The sequence below is a fragment of the Crocodylus siamensis genome, chromosome 2, assembly GCF_052110815.1.
Source record: "Crocodylus siamensis isolate JL-2025a chromosome 2, ASM5211081v1, whole genome shotgun sequence".
Classification (NCBI taxonomy): Eukaryota; Metazoa; Chordata; order Crocodylia; family Crocodylidae; genus Crocodylus; species Crocodylus siamensis.
In genome coordinates, this window is record NC_143396.1 from 254,523,428 (window position 1) to 254,540,935 (window position 17,508).

General features: G+C 44.1%; 1 long non-coding RNA gene across 5 annotated transcripts in view; it reads right to left on the bottom strand.

Annotated features, from left to right (window-relative positions):
• The window catches only part of LOC149872066 (uncharacterized), a 71,977-nt gene that overhangs the window by 15,534 nt on the left and 38,935 nt on the right, over positions 1-17,508 (bottom strand). For 4 of the 5 annotated variants that reach the window (XR_016440350.1, XR_016440351.1, XR_016440349.1 and 1 more), the window contains one exon: positions 10,333-10,453. This is a non-coding gene — a long non-coding RNA (uncharacterized LOC149872066). Of the gene's footprint in view, positions 1-10,332; positions 10,454-11,649; positions 11,729-17,508 lie in introns of those variants that run through there. The other variant, XR_016440352.1, reaches the window with a different exon arrangement.

Here is a 17,508-nt window from a genome sequence, read left to right on the forward strand (position 1 = left end):
TACCTGTAGGTTCTCCTGGCTTCTTACATCTCTGCAGCAGGTCTTTGCTCAGCTGCCTACTTGGGTGCATCCCCCTGATACTGGTTTCCTATTCATCAAGTAGCATGGGTTAGGGGACACTACTAGAGGCAAGTAAAAAGAAAGACTTCTCTAAGGGTCAAGAACCAGAACCCCAAAGTACTCGCCCTCATCTCAGTCTTCTTACTCATACTGCTTCTGTCAGGTAAATCCGTTCACATGACTCCACTCTGGGCCTAAAACTTTATCCAGTTGACCATGTCTTCAACATTAATGAATTAAAGGCCTCAATATGCAAATAATAAGTGACAAGGGGATTTTTGAGAAAGGCAGTCTACCTACTATGCCTTCTCCCCATTTATTTTTGGGGATATTCAATAAGACTTCCCTTTCATTTATAGTAGGTGGAATCAGTACACCTCACTGTCATTTATATTAGGCAGAAGAACAGCATACAGCTCTCCTTCAATTATAGAAAATGGAATCAATACACCGTCGCTCCACTAATATGGGCAGGGGCTACCTCAGTATGGACCACTTTTATTTATGGGAGTGGACTTAAAACTTGGTTTCATTTATTGGGGAGGAATCAATACAATCACCTTCATTCACTGGGGGGGAATCAATATGGCTCACCTTTCATTACTGGAAGCAAATCAATATCTCTTGCCTTCATTTATGGGGCAAATCAATACATCTAGCCTTCATTTATTGGGGGAATCCAGAGGTCTTACCATGATTTACTGGGAAAAATCAATATTTCCCAGCTATGTTTGTTGGGGTGGAATGCCTACTTCTCAGAACCACTTACAAGGGGGAAAACCAGGCATCTCCTCTTCGTTTTATGTGCCAGAGAGTTGCAACAGGACTCACTTTAAATTTACCTGGGTGGTAGATTGCATTTAATGTGTTTCACTTGCCTTTAGAGGAAATAATTTTACTATAGCTCTCTAGTCAATCCTGCCTCAGTTTAGGAGAGATGTACACAACATGGCCCACTCTATGTACAGGTAGGACACACTCAGTACAGCAAACCTTCATGTAAGAGAGTATTTGCTAAATATAGCAATATATAAATATATTTATATAAATATATAAATATATTTGCTAAATATAGCAAAGCAACATAAAAAGGAGGATGGGATCAGTGTGGCTTGCCTTTAGGTATGGCAGCTAAATGGACTTGATACAGCTTATCTTTAATTATCTGTACAGGAGGTTGGATAGAGTATAGCTGACTTTCTTTCACAGTGGGTGGACTCAGCACAGCTCTCCATCTATGTGGAATTGGATTTGTTTCATTTATGAATGCTGTATTTGCTATGGGTCACATTTGTATGTAGAAAGCCATTATGAATTGTAAATCAGTTTGTAGGAGGAGAGAAATGGGTGTAATGGATTCCAGATCCACACCATTATGGCAGAATCTGAGTGTTTGAGAGGGAAGAGACTTCTTTACAGCTCCCTGGGGCATCATAAAGCAGAGGCACTAGGCCTACTGCAATAAGGAATGTGGGGGAAGGGCAAGAAGATCCAAAGCAGTCATATGAGACTTAAGGCTGGCATGATTCTTTCATCAAGGCACCATGTAGTTTCCAAGGATATAGCTGATCTTCGCATATTTCTGAGCTTTTGAAGCCTAAAACTTCTTGCTTGTGTCTCAAAGGGAAATTAACCACAATTATCCTACATATACCCCAAACAATCCCTCCTTTAAGGGAGGTGAAAGACCTGCAGGCAAGAGGGAGAACTTTTTTCTAATTCTCTCTTAAAAGTCAAGATCTACAGGACTGGTTTAGGAGTAAGGGTAAGTGGCATATGGAGTTTTCACGTTTAAATTATTGGTTTAACTGTAGCTCAGGTTATTGGTGACTGAAAGTGAACCTATGTGATGCTGCTGAAGGGAGGAGTCTGTGTGACGAGTTAGGAGGGTCCACTGGAATCCCTATAGAATTTATACCAGAGCAAGTGATAAAAATACTGACACAACTACCCACCTTGCTAGGGTTCTTGCAGAGGCTAGGACTGAAAGGACCACAGAGACTGAACTCCCTTACCACTCCTAATGATACTTGGCATTTGTATATAGTTTGAAGCCTTACAGCCCTTTTTAAATCTTCACTGTACTGAGAAACTGAAGCCCAGAGAGGTTCATACATCAAGTGGCACACTCAGGAACAGATTAACACATTCTAACTCCCACATCTCTAGTTTAACCTCTAACCATTAATCCCACTTCCTCACCACAGAGCATCCATAGGGAATCCTCCGTTAAGTCCTATTGGTGTCACTGGCTCTGGACGGGTATGTGCCAGTGCCTGTCTACAATGGATGAGCCAAAATGGATGAGTCTATATAATCTAGATAAATAATCATCCAGAAGCTGTTTAGAACCTCTCATAATCTCCTTTCCTCTCCTGCTTCCTCTCACTTCACCCCCAAGGCAGTACTGGGTTTAACTGAAAGAAAAGAAGGGTGTTACACTGCTGAGAGCATTATAACTATGGAGCATGTTATATTATGGAATCACAACTCTTGGGTTCTACATATGAGAACCAAAACTACATGAGATGCATATCAGAATGGTGTGTAGGAATCCAGCACAGACTCCAATACCATTTCCCTTCCTACCTCTAGAGAATTAAGGGTCTCCACTGGGATTCACAACGGGGTGCAGCTGTGAGGATTCAGCCAGTAGCACTAGAGAAGAAAGTTGCACTGAGATGAGGTAGACATTGCAGTCTGTCTACACCTGCACCTCCCATTTCAGGGTGAAAAGGGGTACATGTGAATTGAGTTAAAGAGAATACAGGGCACTAATAATGCTACAGTAATGCAATGTGTATCTTTAATGTGTTCTTGCCATGCTATCCCTTGATTTTTGCTGTGCCCTATAGGGAGATGGGGTAAAACCAAGGGGAAAAAGAAGGAGGCTGTTTCACACTAAGACCTTTTTTGGCTGATGAAAGTTTATAGCATATTTTGGGGAAGCAGGAGATTTATGAGGCGAAATGTAGCTACTGTGCCTTTTTCATGCTTTCAAAGGTCAACAAGTTTTTCTGCCACTACGGTGCATCAGTATCATTGCTTCTCCAGGCAGGCAACTTTTAATACTGTCTTTAAAACTGTGTGTGTCATTATACAAAACAGAGTTTTTCAGTCTGCCTCTTTATATCATGTTGGTTTGGCTGAAAAGACAGGAAGAACAGAAGGATGTCTATTTCCATGGCAAGTACTGTTCTATCACAGGCTGGATAATCCAGCTGTGAGTTTTCTTCTGCTTGGTGCTCTCCCAGGTCTTCTACATTCTTCTTCTCTTTCCCTTTTTCTGTTTCTCTTCCTCCTCTCTCCAGATGCAAAATTTAGCTCCTGTCTTCCCCATTGTGTCTTTGTGTTCCTATCCATCCCAGCCTTATTCCCATTGCCCTGTCTTTACTAATCCCCAAAGCCCTTTTGTAAAATGCCCTTCCTTAGACCTCCATGTAAGCTCCTGTCTTTTGTCTAGAAGCCTTAACATCCACTAAGTTCAGTCACCTCTGTAAACCTGTGTAATGATGGATTATATCTTTCAGTATCCTAATACAGCAATAAATTAGAGATAGACTGTCACTGGGTAGGTCAACTTCTTTCCTCAAGGCAATCTGGGAAATTCCTAGCAGCTCTGTATGATTATGTGAGCTCTACTTCTGAAATCTTTAGAGACACAGTAGATACAATGTCCCCTGTCAATGTTCAGGAGAACTTGGAGGGCATGGGTTAGCAAATCAAGGTTGACACACACAGAAACAGTACAACAAAATAGCTCAGAAGTCATCCAAAATCCCAAACATCAATGTTGTAAAACAATGTAGGGAATAAGAATATCATCCTTATGGCAGAAACATGCCTTAGTTGCCATATACCTTGGTGATGGTGATGGGCTGTCTAGAATAACAAATCTAGCCCAAATATGATGAATTCCATTAGTATAAATGAGCAAACTGAGGCCCAAGGAGATTAAATGAACTGTCTAAGGTCAGCCAGCAGCAGAGCCAAAAACAAAACTCAAGTCACCAGAGTAGCATCCAGAAAACCTCAACGCCACAACACCTCCCATCAAGAAAAAGGAAATCTGTACGCTGGTGCAAATAAATGCCAGAGCAGGTACAAGTCCTTCCAGAAATACTTCTAGTACAAAAGGCTGTTCTCCAGAGCCTCACAGCTGGCCTTGCATTATCAGAGAGGTCCCGACATAGGTCACATTCTGAGACATGTTGCGTAGCAATTGTATGTTTGGGTATCACCAGAGCAGGCCTCTGACCAGTGATTTTGCATTCCTGAAATAGCCCAGATGGGCCACTACAGCTGAGGCATGCTTAAGGGCAGCTCTGATGGCTGCCTTAACCTGTTTGAGGAGCCAAGCCAATCTCCAGTTATGTCACAGTTACTGAAACACCAACCATTTTCCTTGTCTCTGTGCTAACATAGGATGAATGTGACACAGAGACAGGAGGGTGATACCATGTAACATGCAGTGGATTCTTATTACATTTTCTTTCTGAGATGACCATACCGAGTTTTCATGCTCCCTCCATCTCCACTTGATTTTTCACTACGAAAATCAAGCAGAGGACACAGTAACAATCTTTCTCCTGCAAAGAGCCTTGCTCTGAATTATTCATACATTTTCTTCCTATTTCACACGCTTATGTCAGTCCTCATTCAGGCAAAATACATGGCAAATGATTCACATTTTCTTTCTCTGGATGTCTCCCTCTCTCTTCCCACTTGCTTTGAAATGGGATTGAGAAAAAAATATATTTTTAAAAGGAAAGCATCTGATTAGTCTTCCTGTCTTCTCTCTTTCCTTTCTACCCCAACTCTAAACAAGATACATCTTGTATCTTGATTTCAGTGAGCATCCAATACAAAGGAAACTGGAGCAGAAAGGCAGTAACTGTGGAAAAAATCTCCAGTAACAACTGTCCTTGTTACCATAAACTGATCCAAATCTCCCAGAGGCTAGAGAGAAGGGAGCCTTATTATAGTGTTACACTGCCCAGGTCCTTGGGCATGGGCAGAGATATCTCCCTTCTTCAGATACTTCCTTTTTTCCTAATTCAGTTCCAAGGAGATTGCTTTTTTAAACTCCTGTTTGCTCTATACCTTCCCTTTTTGATCTAAGCAAGGAGACCTCTACCCTTTTCCCTGAGAAACTTTCACAGCCTCATCTCAGATGATTCTAAGAGGCAGTTGCAGATAATTGCTTTGCCTCTCCAAGGGCTTTCAATTATTGGGTGTTGCAGGATTCCACTTCATCAGCTTTGTTATTCAATTCCATACAAGGCTACTAAAAGGGTTGGTCATGAAATGCAAGCTGTTGTGTTTTGAGTATGCATGAGTGCCAGCTTTGCACCTTTCTCTTGTACATTCTTGATGATGCAGTCAAATGCTCTAGCCAGTACTGGGTTTAGATTGGGGTACACCATATTGAACACTGCCTAAAGCTCAATCCAGACAAGACTGAGTTGCCCATGTTTTAGGTAGGCAGACAAAGAAGATGGCAGATGCCATGCCAGCCTCTTTGACTATTTGTGTCTGCACAAACCCAATCACTTAGTTTGCGCCACAGGGCTGCTCTTGGAACTTAATGTGATTTTAGATTATAATAGAGCAAGAGCAAACAGAACTGCATTTTTTCATCTGTAAATAGCCAGAAGCTTGCAACCTTTTCTTACAGATAAGAACCTTGCTACTGCCATCCATCTATTTTGTCTCTTTAAACCAAACCCAATGTACGGCACTCTGTGAGGGGATATACTGCAAGCTCACTTGGAAACTAAAGCTAAAGGAATTTAGTAGCCTGCCTCTTAAATAAGATATCTCATCATGAGACACCAGTGCTCAGGAATCTGCATCAGGTGACCACTGGCTTCCCAGTAAAGACTGAAGTGTTTGTTCTGACTATAAAGCCATGAATAGTCTGGGACATGGGTAACTGAGACACACTTGCCTCCTGACAACATACTGAACAGCTGCTGTCAGCAGAGGCACTTAAAGTTGATGCCTTGTCAGTATAAGAAGAGTAGATGCTCCTGGCTTGCAGTCCATGTAAGACCCTTACTTCAGGAATTCAGTCCCTTCTTGTTTTAAAATAGACTTCTCTGTTGAATTTCAGAACATGCTACAAAGACCATCTATATGGTTGAGCTCTGGGGACACAGGATATGCCATGCTAGACTGGAACCGTGTCATCCAGCATCAGCCTTGCACCAACAATGCTTCTGGGAATTCTTGCAAAAGATGGAGGGGTGGCATGTGAGGCGGTTTGGGTAGGATGTGATATGCTGAGGTGGTTTTAGTTAACAGCATACTAGCTTGATGACCTTTTGCTTTGTGGAAGCTTTCCTAGGATACTGAGCAGTTCTTCATTATATGGCTTTTTAAGTGACTGCCAGGCATATAGGACTGGAATCAGAGTAATCTTTGCATATAAAGAGAAAGGAAGCTTTATTTCCTGATATTCACTCTAAATGTTCCTTTGTTTCTGTTTATCTCAGTCTTCCTGGTTAAACTCTTTTGGGACCTTCATCTCTCCTATTAGTGTTTACCCCACTGGACACCTAAGAGGTTCTTGGCTGTGTCGTCAGGTTAGCTGATCATTTTAGCAATACCAGTCAAGGTCAGCTACACTGGAGCTATGCCTGAAGGGCACAGAAATCCAAGCCAGGGTAAAAAGGAATCAGCATCTTGATCCTCCCCAGCGCTTCCCCAAACTGTGAAGCTGCTTTCTCAGAGCAAAGCTCTGCTGGTGATAGAAACAGCTCACTTGGGGCTCCCCTGCCAATCAGTTTGAACTGGTGTAATGCAGATTTCTGAACTGGCCTCTTGGCTGAGCTTAGGCACAGGTTCTTTTTTATCAGCTAACACCTGATATGGATTTGGGACCCATGTCCCAATTTGGCCCCCAGCAGAACAGTGCCATTTCCTCACTCTTTTGGTCTCTATCATCCTAGAGCTCATTGCTTCTTTGAGGGGCGGGGGAGGATAGTGCCATTCAGGGAATGTTACCATCTTTCACTCTTTCTTTTTTTGCATTTTAAAGCCCTATGAGGACCCAAACGTGCTTGGCTTCTCTCTCACACATGCAGCAATGCTGGGGGGAGGGGAACTGGCTGTAGCAAGAGTTCCAGGGGGACCGAACTGCTCATCAAAGGGACCGGTATCCAGGCAACCAGGCTCCCTTGCCTGAGACGAGCAGAAACAGCTGGGACTTTTGAAAGCTAAGGAGAAGCTACTGTAAAGAGAGACTGTGGGAAGAAAAGGGAAAGAAGGGACAGCCATGTTATTTTGAGCAGGTTATTTCTGCCCTTGCATTGGCCTGACATTCAACCCAGCTACAGCCACCATGCAGCAGCCCACATGCTAGGGCAGGAGAGCTCCTGGCCAGGTCCATAATGAGAGAAGGGAAACAGAAGTGTATTTTATCCTTCAGCTTACAGCGTAGGGGAAAGGTTGCTAATGCATTTCCTAGGAACATTAGCCGAACTGTGAAATCAGGATAAAAATACTTCACAACCATACTTGGAGACTGGGAGGATAAATTCCTTATTCTTTTTTGAGGTTTATAGTCCCCAGGCATTGGTGCCAGAGAAGTAAACAGATAGGAGGAAAGAGACTCTGGAACATGTAGGCAGGGCTAACTTGGGCATTTGGAGCTCCCATATATTTGGGGTTGCCCCATGCTGAGCACTTGGCAGTTTAATAGTGAAAGGGTGTCAAACTCATCAGGCCTAACCTGCCACATGAGGCAGGCAGAGCAGGGCTGGTCCTCAGGCTGGACTGGGCCCACAGCCTTGCTCTGAACACCTGATCCAATGCACAGGGATGATCCAGTGTGGGCCCTGCATGCAGTGTGCACCCCAGCCTGGCCCCATACACTGCGTCAGCTCCAACCTATGCACTGGATGCAGCTTGTACCAGACCAGCTCTGTGCCACATGCAGTGTGCAGAGCTAGGGCCAATGTGTGCTGCATGTGGGCTCAGTTCAGGGTGCACTGCACATGGTGTGCAACTCACAGGCAACACTGCAGGCTGGGTGATAGGATCCAGTCTACAGGCTATATTTTTTTACACCCCTGTATTACTGTATCTAATTTTGCAAATGAAAGCTGCTTCACTTTCTACAGACACTAGATGCTTCCTATGTCTTAGGACCTACATTTATCTTGTCACATGGTTCCAGCATCCTGCCTTTTATCATCTGCTAGGAGGCCAGATTCTGGGTCTCAAACCTGAGACCTCATGTTACTGGAAAGGTGCTGGGCTGGGCCACAGAGGCAGCAGGAGCCCTGCTAGACCCCATCTCAATCCTCTTTGTGAAAGTAAAGAAATACCTGGTTATTTTCCTGTGCAACTAATCGGCCTCATCTTGGCCATTTACCTGGCTGCAGCAGGTAGAGGAGACCCGCAGGAGAAGAAAAGCAATGCTGTTCTTGTGATGTTTACAGCTTGTAGGACTGACTCTGGGACCTAGTGGGCTCCCTAACTGAGGAAGGACTCTGTGAGCCGTTCCAGGTAATCCATGCTTAGAGCCCGAGGAGCAGACTGCTATCCCAAGTCCTGCTTTTCCTCGGTCATACTCACGTCAGGTCCCTGCACATTTTCATTTACTTCATCTACCTCCCATAGAGACCCTTCTCTTCCATAACCCTCTTCCCACCTGTTCCTACCTCACTACTCTTAATTTGTCTCTTTCTTTTCCCTCCATCTCTCTATTTTCCTCCTTCCTTTTCAACTTCAGTTTTCATCCCATCACCTTACCTAAAAGGGCTAGAAAGCTGTCATCTGAAGGGCTCCTGCCCTTGTGTGTGTCCAGACCCTCCAAATGCTCCCTCTCAGCAGTATTTGGGTTAACTGCCCTTTGACTTTTTCCAGGGCCCTCCAATTCCTCTGCTGAGGCACTCACAAAGTACCATTTGCCAAGAGAAGAAAAATAAACCCAGAGGGTCGTGGTAGGAGCATTCCACAGCTAAAAATAACCAGGGTCAGCTGTGAATGAGCCCCAGGCTCCTCTCACCCCCTCCCCTTTGCTGCAGTCACAGAGAGGACAAACAGCCATGATGAATCCTCTCCAACTCCAGCAACAGCTCCTCTCCCCTCCCCCCAGGGCATCTCTGCTGCCAAGGCTGGGATTGCAACACAGTTGCAGACAGGGAAACAAAATGAATGACAAAGAACCTGCCCCAAAATAACCCCTTTTCCTGTTGTCACCACCTCACCCACAGAACAGCTTTTGAAACAGGAGTTTTTGAGAAGGGAAAGACCTATTAGGTCCCAGTGCCAGTTTATTTCCTACAACCTGTCCAGTAAAACAGAATCAAATAGGAAACTCTGCTCTGACCCTGTAAATGGATATGCCTTTCTGTCAGCATCAGCTTTGCATGCAGTAGCACCAAGCTCTGCTCTTCCATCAAGATTTCATCCAGGTCTGATTGAGAGTGGCTTATGAGGAGGACATTCTACAAGGACCACACAATATCATGAGATGTAACTATATGAAATAAGATGAGAAGCAAAGACTATTTTGAGAACCCTGACCTGGGACTCTAACTTCTAAGTGGCGGGGACTGCATGCCCCAGGGGCCGCACTGCATGCCCAGACACCCAGCCTCACCCTAAACTCCCTCAGCAGGCTCCTCCTCTGCATCATGGCTCTCAGGAGCCGCAGGCTTCCCCCCCATCACCGTGAGCTGTGCTGTGCTGCATTTCCCTGCCCCCTGCAGTGGGGAAGGGAGCCTGGAGATCCCAGCTGCTTTTGCCATTGGAGCAACAGGGAGAGCAGGGATCAGATGGGAGCCTAAGGGCCAAGATTTCACCTCTCATGAGTTGCATGAGAACCCCAGACCAGTACTGCACAATGCTGCCCTAGCCCAAGCCTTGCTGCCACCAGTATTTGTTTGCCAGCAGATGTTTTGTATAGTCCAGTGGTTCTCAACCTTTTTAGACTCAGATCACCCCCTTATTAAACCCATGGAACCTTTTCTGAATACTACAAAGAAAATAGCATTAAAATATTAAAGATGCAAAGCCCAGCACTCAAAAATTAGGAAACACCAGACAAGCATATAAAATATGATACAGTCTTTAATTAAATGATCACATATTATCTTTCCATAGGAACTCTCTCTGCCTTATGCAGTGCCTATGATGGATGGAGCTTACTGAGTGGGTAGCTATTCAAAATGTCTTATCTTCAGTGTTCAGTGTATGGTCTCCACACTATTAACTAAACACCATCCAAACCCTTCACTGAATAGAGAAATATTAACTTACCAACAGACTCTTCTATGATGCTTTCATCCTAATATCTTGTTACTTCAGAAACTTTCATTAATGTATCTCCACAACATTCCTGGGAAGTAGTATTACTGTCTCCCATTAGACATGCAGGGAACTGAAATGTAAAGTGGAAGCCAAAGTTGTCAACAATCACCATTAATTTTAGATGTCCTATTTGTAACACCTAAGGTCTGCTTTTCCACAGTAATTAGCAGTTTATATTTCCAGAGCAGAGCTCCCTTTAACCTCAGTTTACAGCTGCACATGCTCAGCACTTTTGCAAATCTAATCTCAGGTGCCTCAAGCTCTGGGTGCTTAGAAAATAGGTAACACAATGGTGAATGCCTTTGAATATCTGGCTTGCTCAGCATCACACTGGAACTTCATGGCAGAGGCAGGGGTAGAATTCAATTATCCAGGGTGGTATTCAGTTGCCTTAACCACATACTAATCCATTCTGCAGTTCCTTGCTTCATTTGCTACAATTCCTATAAGTGTAGAATTTGCTTCTAGTTTCTGCAAGAAATGAAGCAGGAATCCTGTGGACAACACCCTCATTCACTAGATAACCTTGATTCATTCCCAAAGCACAATCTAGCATGTGCACTCAGGGAATAGGGAGGGTCCTTTTAAAAAAATGCATGTGTAATTAAAAACTGCATCCAATCTGTAAGCACAAAGAAGGCAAATTAAGGTTTTATAGGCAATCTTGGTTCTGGCATTTCCTAACTCTTGAGTGCTTGATTTTGCCTCTTTAATATATTTTAGGAGAGTTTTTACATGTAATATTTTGTTTTTAAAAACTTAAGATAGACTACAAAAAAATTTCACACTGCACCAAAATGGAAATGCACCAACTCCCAACAGGGGTTATTAGTAGGATTCAGATCTCTAAATTCATTCCAGATTTCTATACCACTTGAGTTAATGGAGTAGTTGGTCCAAGTAGGAGGCTATGATTTGATGTCCGCCTACCACTAAAGGGGAACAGAAACACTCACACATTGCCAGTGGATTTCCCAGCCATGTGCTGACAGCTAAGGAATGTTGCAACCCAAGAGTAAATTTCTATTTCAGGTTTAGTTGGTCAGTGTACTCCTGTGATTACAGACAGCTCTGCCCCGATCCCTCAACCTTTGCCTCTGCTGCTCCTTTCCCTCCTGCCTCAGCTCTTGCCTGTTCCCTGCTGCTCAACTCCTGCTCTTCTTCCTGCTCCTGTCTTGACCCGGCCTCCAGTTCCTCTCCCCACCCTTTTCCTCTCTCTCCCATGGTCTTCTTTCATCTGAATCCTGCTTCTAATCCCCTTCCTACCAGGCTCTGGCTGCCCTTCCTGTACAGTATTTCTTTCCCTTGCCTCCTCCTGTCAGATCAGGCTGTTTTTTGTCTTTTCCTCCAGCACCAGCCGCAGACTGCTAGGAACACAGAAACAACTGATTCCCTATTCCCTGTTCAGGTCCCTGGTGTTCTAGCAGCCCCCAGTTACCAGGAAGCAATTGCAGGAGAACTGAGGAACAGGGCTTTGGAGAGGATGTGTGTTCTGCCTGGGTGGTCTGCAGGAATGGTGAAGGAATGACGCACAGAGGCACCAGAACTTTTCACTGAAATGGTTGTAAGAATTGTTTTAATGTGGACAAAATGTCATTTTTTCCCCTGATCTCATTCACAAACAAAACTAAACTATTTTAGCTGAAAGTTTCCAACACAATTCAGCCTGTGGCAAACACTCAACGTGGAAACTTTCAGCCTAAACAGTTTCATTTTGGCTAAGTTACAAGGAACTGAAAATAGTCTTACAACAGAATGTGTTGGAAAATATAGGTGTCCCTACCTGCACTGCATATAAATGATTTTTCCTTGGAGCCTCCCTGGAAAGAAAGGTAGTACATACCTAGCTACTGTGCTGATGAGTGTGATATATCAAAGTCTAAATTAAATTAGACAAATTAAATAAGTAGGTGAAATTTTCAACATTGCCTAGCCAATTCTGAAGATTTTACCATGATACCAGTTTTATGGTTGGGGAAACAAAGGCACAGAGAGGCAAAGTGACCGGCCTAATGTTATATAGAGAATTGGAGTTAGTGCTTCAGCTAGTTTCCAGGGGTCTGTGGTTTCCAGGCCTCTGCTCACAATATTAGATCATTCCTTCCCTCAGGTAATATGGTACGTTCTAGCAAAAATTAGTTGCATGCCTTGGTATATGAGAGAGTAGATTCAGATATCTAGTAACAGAGCAGAGATATTATTTCCTTCCTTGCAAAGCTGGTAAGAAACAGATTTGAAAGAAAGTCAACATGATAAAGAGGGTACTTTGGGACACTGTCACAGGCAACACTCCAAGGGGACTTCTTCTGGAGTCCCCTTGGAGCCTCCTGATTCACAGAGGTCCAATGAAAGTGTAGAAGACTCACTTTCCACTAAGGCAGTAATTCTCAGCCAGGGTGCTGCAGCACCCTGGCATGCTATGAGATCCATGTAAGGCCATCACAGGGTGTTGTGTAATATTAGCACTTCACATGATAAAGCCAGAGGTTTCAAATAGGAATCCAAATGTCACAATTTTTCTAAGTTCTTTGTAAAGAAGAATTGTTCTAGTACAGGAGTTCCCAAACTGTGGTACACATACCTCTGGGGGTACACAAGACATCTCTGGGGAATATGCGGGAGAAATTGTGTAATAGCAGATTTAATTTTCATTATAATAACAATCAGGATTTAAGGGGTTAAAATAAAATTGGGAGGGGTACAGAATAAGAAAAAGTTATTCTGTTCTAGTATTTTTCTGTAGTCAAAAAACAAGTGAAAGCTAAGAGCTGGCATGTTTGCAGGGGCGCCTTCAGTCTAACAAGCTTAAAAATCACTGCACTGGGGAAGGCTGGATACAGCTCCATCTGGTGCTCACCCCCCAGTTCTGTACTTAAGCATTTGCCAGAGGACACAGTAGAGCAGGGGTCAGAAACCTATGGCCCATAGACCAGATCTGGCCCATGAAGCCTTTGGATTTGGCTTACAAAGCCATAGCTTTGGCAGCATTCAACAGTGGAGCTCTCCCTGCACTGTACCAGTCAGCTGCAAAAAGGAGCTCGGCCCGTGCTTTGCAGCACTTGGGCACTTCAGAGAGTCCCTCCATGGGCACTTTTGAGACTTTGATCTCAAACAGGCTTGCAAATGGCCACAGGGCCTACAACTATACTACTGCAGACTGGTCAGGTCTCTCTACACCTATCTAGGTTAGACATGGTCATTGGTCAGCACTTGTAAGAGCAGATCCCATTCTCTGTTCTTCAGGAAATGGTGGTGGGGACTTCATAAGGGGGAAGCAGTTTGCTGCTATAAGAAGTTTAAGCCTCTGGTGTAGACAGGGTACTGATGAAAAGGGGGAGGGGGTTGCACATGTGTTCCAAATTCAGCCATTATTATTTGTATTACACTAGCATTCAAAGGCCCCAATGAGATAAAATCCCCTTCATCCTGCTCACTTTACAAACATAGGAAGAAATATTTCTTGCCCTGGAATGCTCTCAGTCTAAATGGGTGAGATTCTCCAGAGTTTGACAAAGATCCCTGCCCCCAAAGGAAAAAATATAAGATTTTGTATTATAATTTGTTACTGAATGCCATGAGCATGTTGAATGCTGTACAGTCAGAAAAGGAAGACAGGCCCCATAATCCTGAATCAAGAAGTTCATCCATGAGTGATGGCATCTTCCAGCACTTAGGGTGATGCCATTTTTCATTGTATTCTATAAAGTCAATGTTCACTGACACCAGTGAAAATATGGAGTAAGCCTACTGCAATCAGTAAGTATACACCAGCGTACATGAGTGAAGCATTGGGCCAGTTCTGTGCAAGGACTTGTAGACTAACAAGCAAGCTAGTACAAGGCTGGGGCAAGGCTAGATAACACCAGGTGTGTGAACAGGAAGGATACGGGATAAAAGGGCATGTTGATTAGGGGTAGGGATGATGCAAGATTAGATGCTACAGTGGGTAGTTCTAGAGATGAACCAGGGCGAAGCAAGATACAGCACCCCATTCCCTGGGTAAAGCAAAAACCAGTCTCAAGGGCATGGCTGGGAGGCTGCTGTTAGCAGGTGCTCCATGAATCTATGCCCCTCACACTATAAAGCAAACCATCCTACTTAAAGTAAGAACAAGCATGAATTGAGATGGATGGGAGAGTGCATGTGAGAAGAAACCTAGTCAGCACTAACTCTGTTCTAAACACCCACAGCCAGCATCTGAGACTGGAAGGCTGCCATTCACTTAATTCCATGGCACAAACTAGTTCAGTGTCTTCTCACTGATAGACTACAAGAATGAGGATTTCACTCTCTTCCTCTTTCCAGCAGTAAGGAGACCTGTATCTGGGACAGTAGTGTAACGATGGGTGGGCAAGCATGGCACAAGCCTCAGGAGCTGCATAAGGAAGGAAGGCACCGGAATGGAGCTAGGGGGGCTCCTCATCCTTCTGTCCCCCATCCCTCTCCTGTATCCTCTCCCAAACGCCCTGCACCTTCCCTGCAGCAGCTTTTGGTCCAGTTCTGGAAGTGGTGAGGGCAGAGCAGCAGCAGCTGTGCCTGGTACAGGAGCAGCAGCCAGAGGCTCACTGTTGTGGGGGAGATGTCACCTCCTCCACAATTCAAAAAGGATGTGGAGAAGCCTGAGAGAGTCCAGAGAAGAGCCACGCGCATGATCAGAGGTCAGGAAAACAGACCTTACGACGACAGGCTGAGAGCCATGGGGCTCTTTAGCCTGGAAAAGCGCAGGCTCAGGGGTGATCTGATGGCCACCTATAAGTTTATCAGGGGTGACCACAAGGATCTGGGGGAACGTTTGTTCACCACAGTACCCCAGGGGATGACAAGGTTGAACGTTTATAAACTACTGCAAGACTATTTTAGGCTGGACATAAGGAAGAATTTCTTTACTGTCCGAGCCCCCAAGGTCTGGAACAGCCTGCCATCAGAGGTGGTTCAAACACCTATATTGAACACCTTCAAGAGCAAATTGGATGCTTATCTTGCTGGGATCCTATGACCCCAGCTGACTTCCTGCCCTTTGGGTGGGGGGCTGGACTCGATGGTCTTCTGAGGTCCCTTCCAGCCCCAATATCTATGAAATCTATTAAATCCTTTACTTACCACCCAAAACTGGTGTTTAAATGGTAGCTTGACACACGATAGCTGCAAGAAAGGAGGTAACATTCCCTCGCCCTTCCTCCCCTACAGAAGCAAACCTCTGGCCGCTGCCCCTATCCTATGGACCACCACTACCCAAAGTATAGTACTGGCCAGTTATGCTTCTGATCTCAGAGCAGCCAGGTGCCCAGAACAGAAGCATGAATTAGAAGATGTGACAGTCAGCAAATAGAAGAAGAGACAGTTTTTCTAGTAGTTAGAGTTGAGACTAAGCATCAAGAGGCTTAAGTTTTATTCTTGCCCCACATTAAGTCTGTGAAACTGAGTAACTTACTTTGATTTCCCCAACTGTACAATGGGGATAATGATACAAACATCACAAGACTGTGGGAGTCAGGGAGTACAGATTGTACAGCTCTTTAAAAATGTAAATTCCTACATAACAGCAAAGCTTTACCAGTGCTTTATTAATTATTGCAACTCATCCTTCTAAGGCATTTAATGTCCTCAAATGAAAGGGACAATGCACTGTAGTGGTAATGATTATTTAATTATTAATTCATTTTATTATTCTATATGCTTGTGCAGCTATAATGAGCCAGTTGCTTTGGTTTCTAGATGAAGAATACACAGTACAAAACCCTTTAGATTACTTTCCTCTAGTTAGAAATTCTGCAGATGATCTCTGAAATTGTGTTATTAACAAAACAGCATACGGCACGCTTGTTTCTAAGCATTTCAGTGCTGCTGTTGGTGATGATGGTGTTTCAACAATTTCTCTTACAAACAGAAGCAGATAGATTCTCTTCACACTCCATGTAATTATTTATTTATTATTAAGAGTATTTCTGTTGCTGCTGATGTTGTAAAAGCCCTAGAATACACAAATACCCAAGGGTACTAAAGATTCCTTTAATTTTTTACCAAAAAATGGGGAGCTAAACCCCAGGAGTCCTGACTACATTTCAACTTGGGTAAATACCTTCCCCTTTCCTAAATTTCCTCTGCTGATTCAGTGGGATGTAACTTGGTCCCTTCCTGTGTTGTTAAATAGCCATGTCCCACCGAGTGGCCACCTTTAAGCAGTGGATAAAGTAATTCCTACGTTCATTTATAAAGCACTTCAGACTTTTAAACATAAATCCTTACCTATGCTATGTCCTCTCAAGGGTTTGTACCTGGCCCTCTGATTCCCCTCTTCCTCCATTTTTTTTAATGTTATGGTTCAGATCCTTTAGTCTAACTAGGGCAGCTCTGGAAGCTAAATGTAGCTAAAGGGACTTGCTGAGGGCCATACTGATCCCCAGCATGAGTTAGTTCAGCCTCAGGTCTCATTTGTGCCCCGCTATCCATGCCCCTGATAGCAAAGCAGTTAAGGTGCCTTGCTAAGCTCTAAAGCAGAGGTATCAAACTCACCCAGCTCCTAGGCTGTATTTGGACTGCAGAGATCCTCATGGGCTGGATCCAGACATCATAGTGGGGCGAGCAATGTCAAGGATCTGCAGGGGTTACCCTGCAGCTATTGCTCACCCCAGTACCACTGCTGACATGCATGTCCATCAGAACTCCATCACTGGGTATTTTTTGGCAAGCTCTGCCCCCATTCAAACCCTTGAAGATGGTGGTTTTCAAACTTTTTTCATTTGTGGACCCCTACAAAATTTTGAATGAAGATGTGGACCCCTTTAGAAATTGTGAATGAAGGTACAAGTCAAATCCCTTTGATTTGTAAGTGTGGATATTCACATACTTTTGATTGATCATAGTAATCTTTTGTGGAACCCTAAGCCATAGTTTGGGGGCCCCCAGGGGTCCATGGACCACAAGTTGAAAACCACTGCCCTTGAAGCGCCACGGACCAGATTACAGTCTTGTGGACCATGTCCATCTTGCCCAATATAGGCAGCTGTACTTACCAGGTCTACCTCTACAAAGGTAGGTTTGATATCCCTACTCTAGAGGAATGAGTTCAAGCCCTGTCCTGTACTCAAGCTAAAGGCTATCCCCAGTTGACCCAGCTGTAAATGG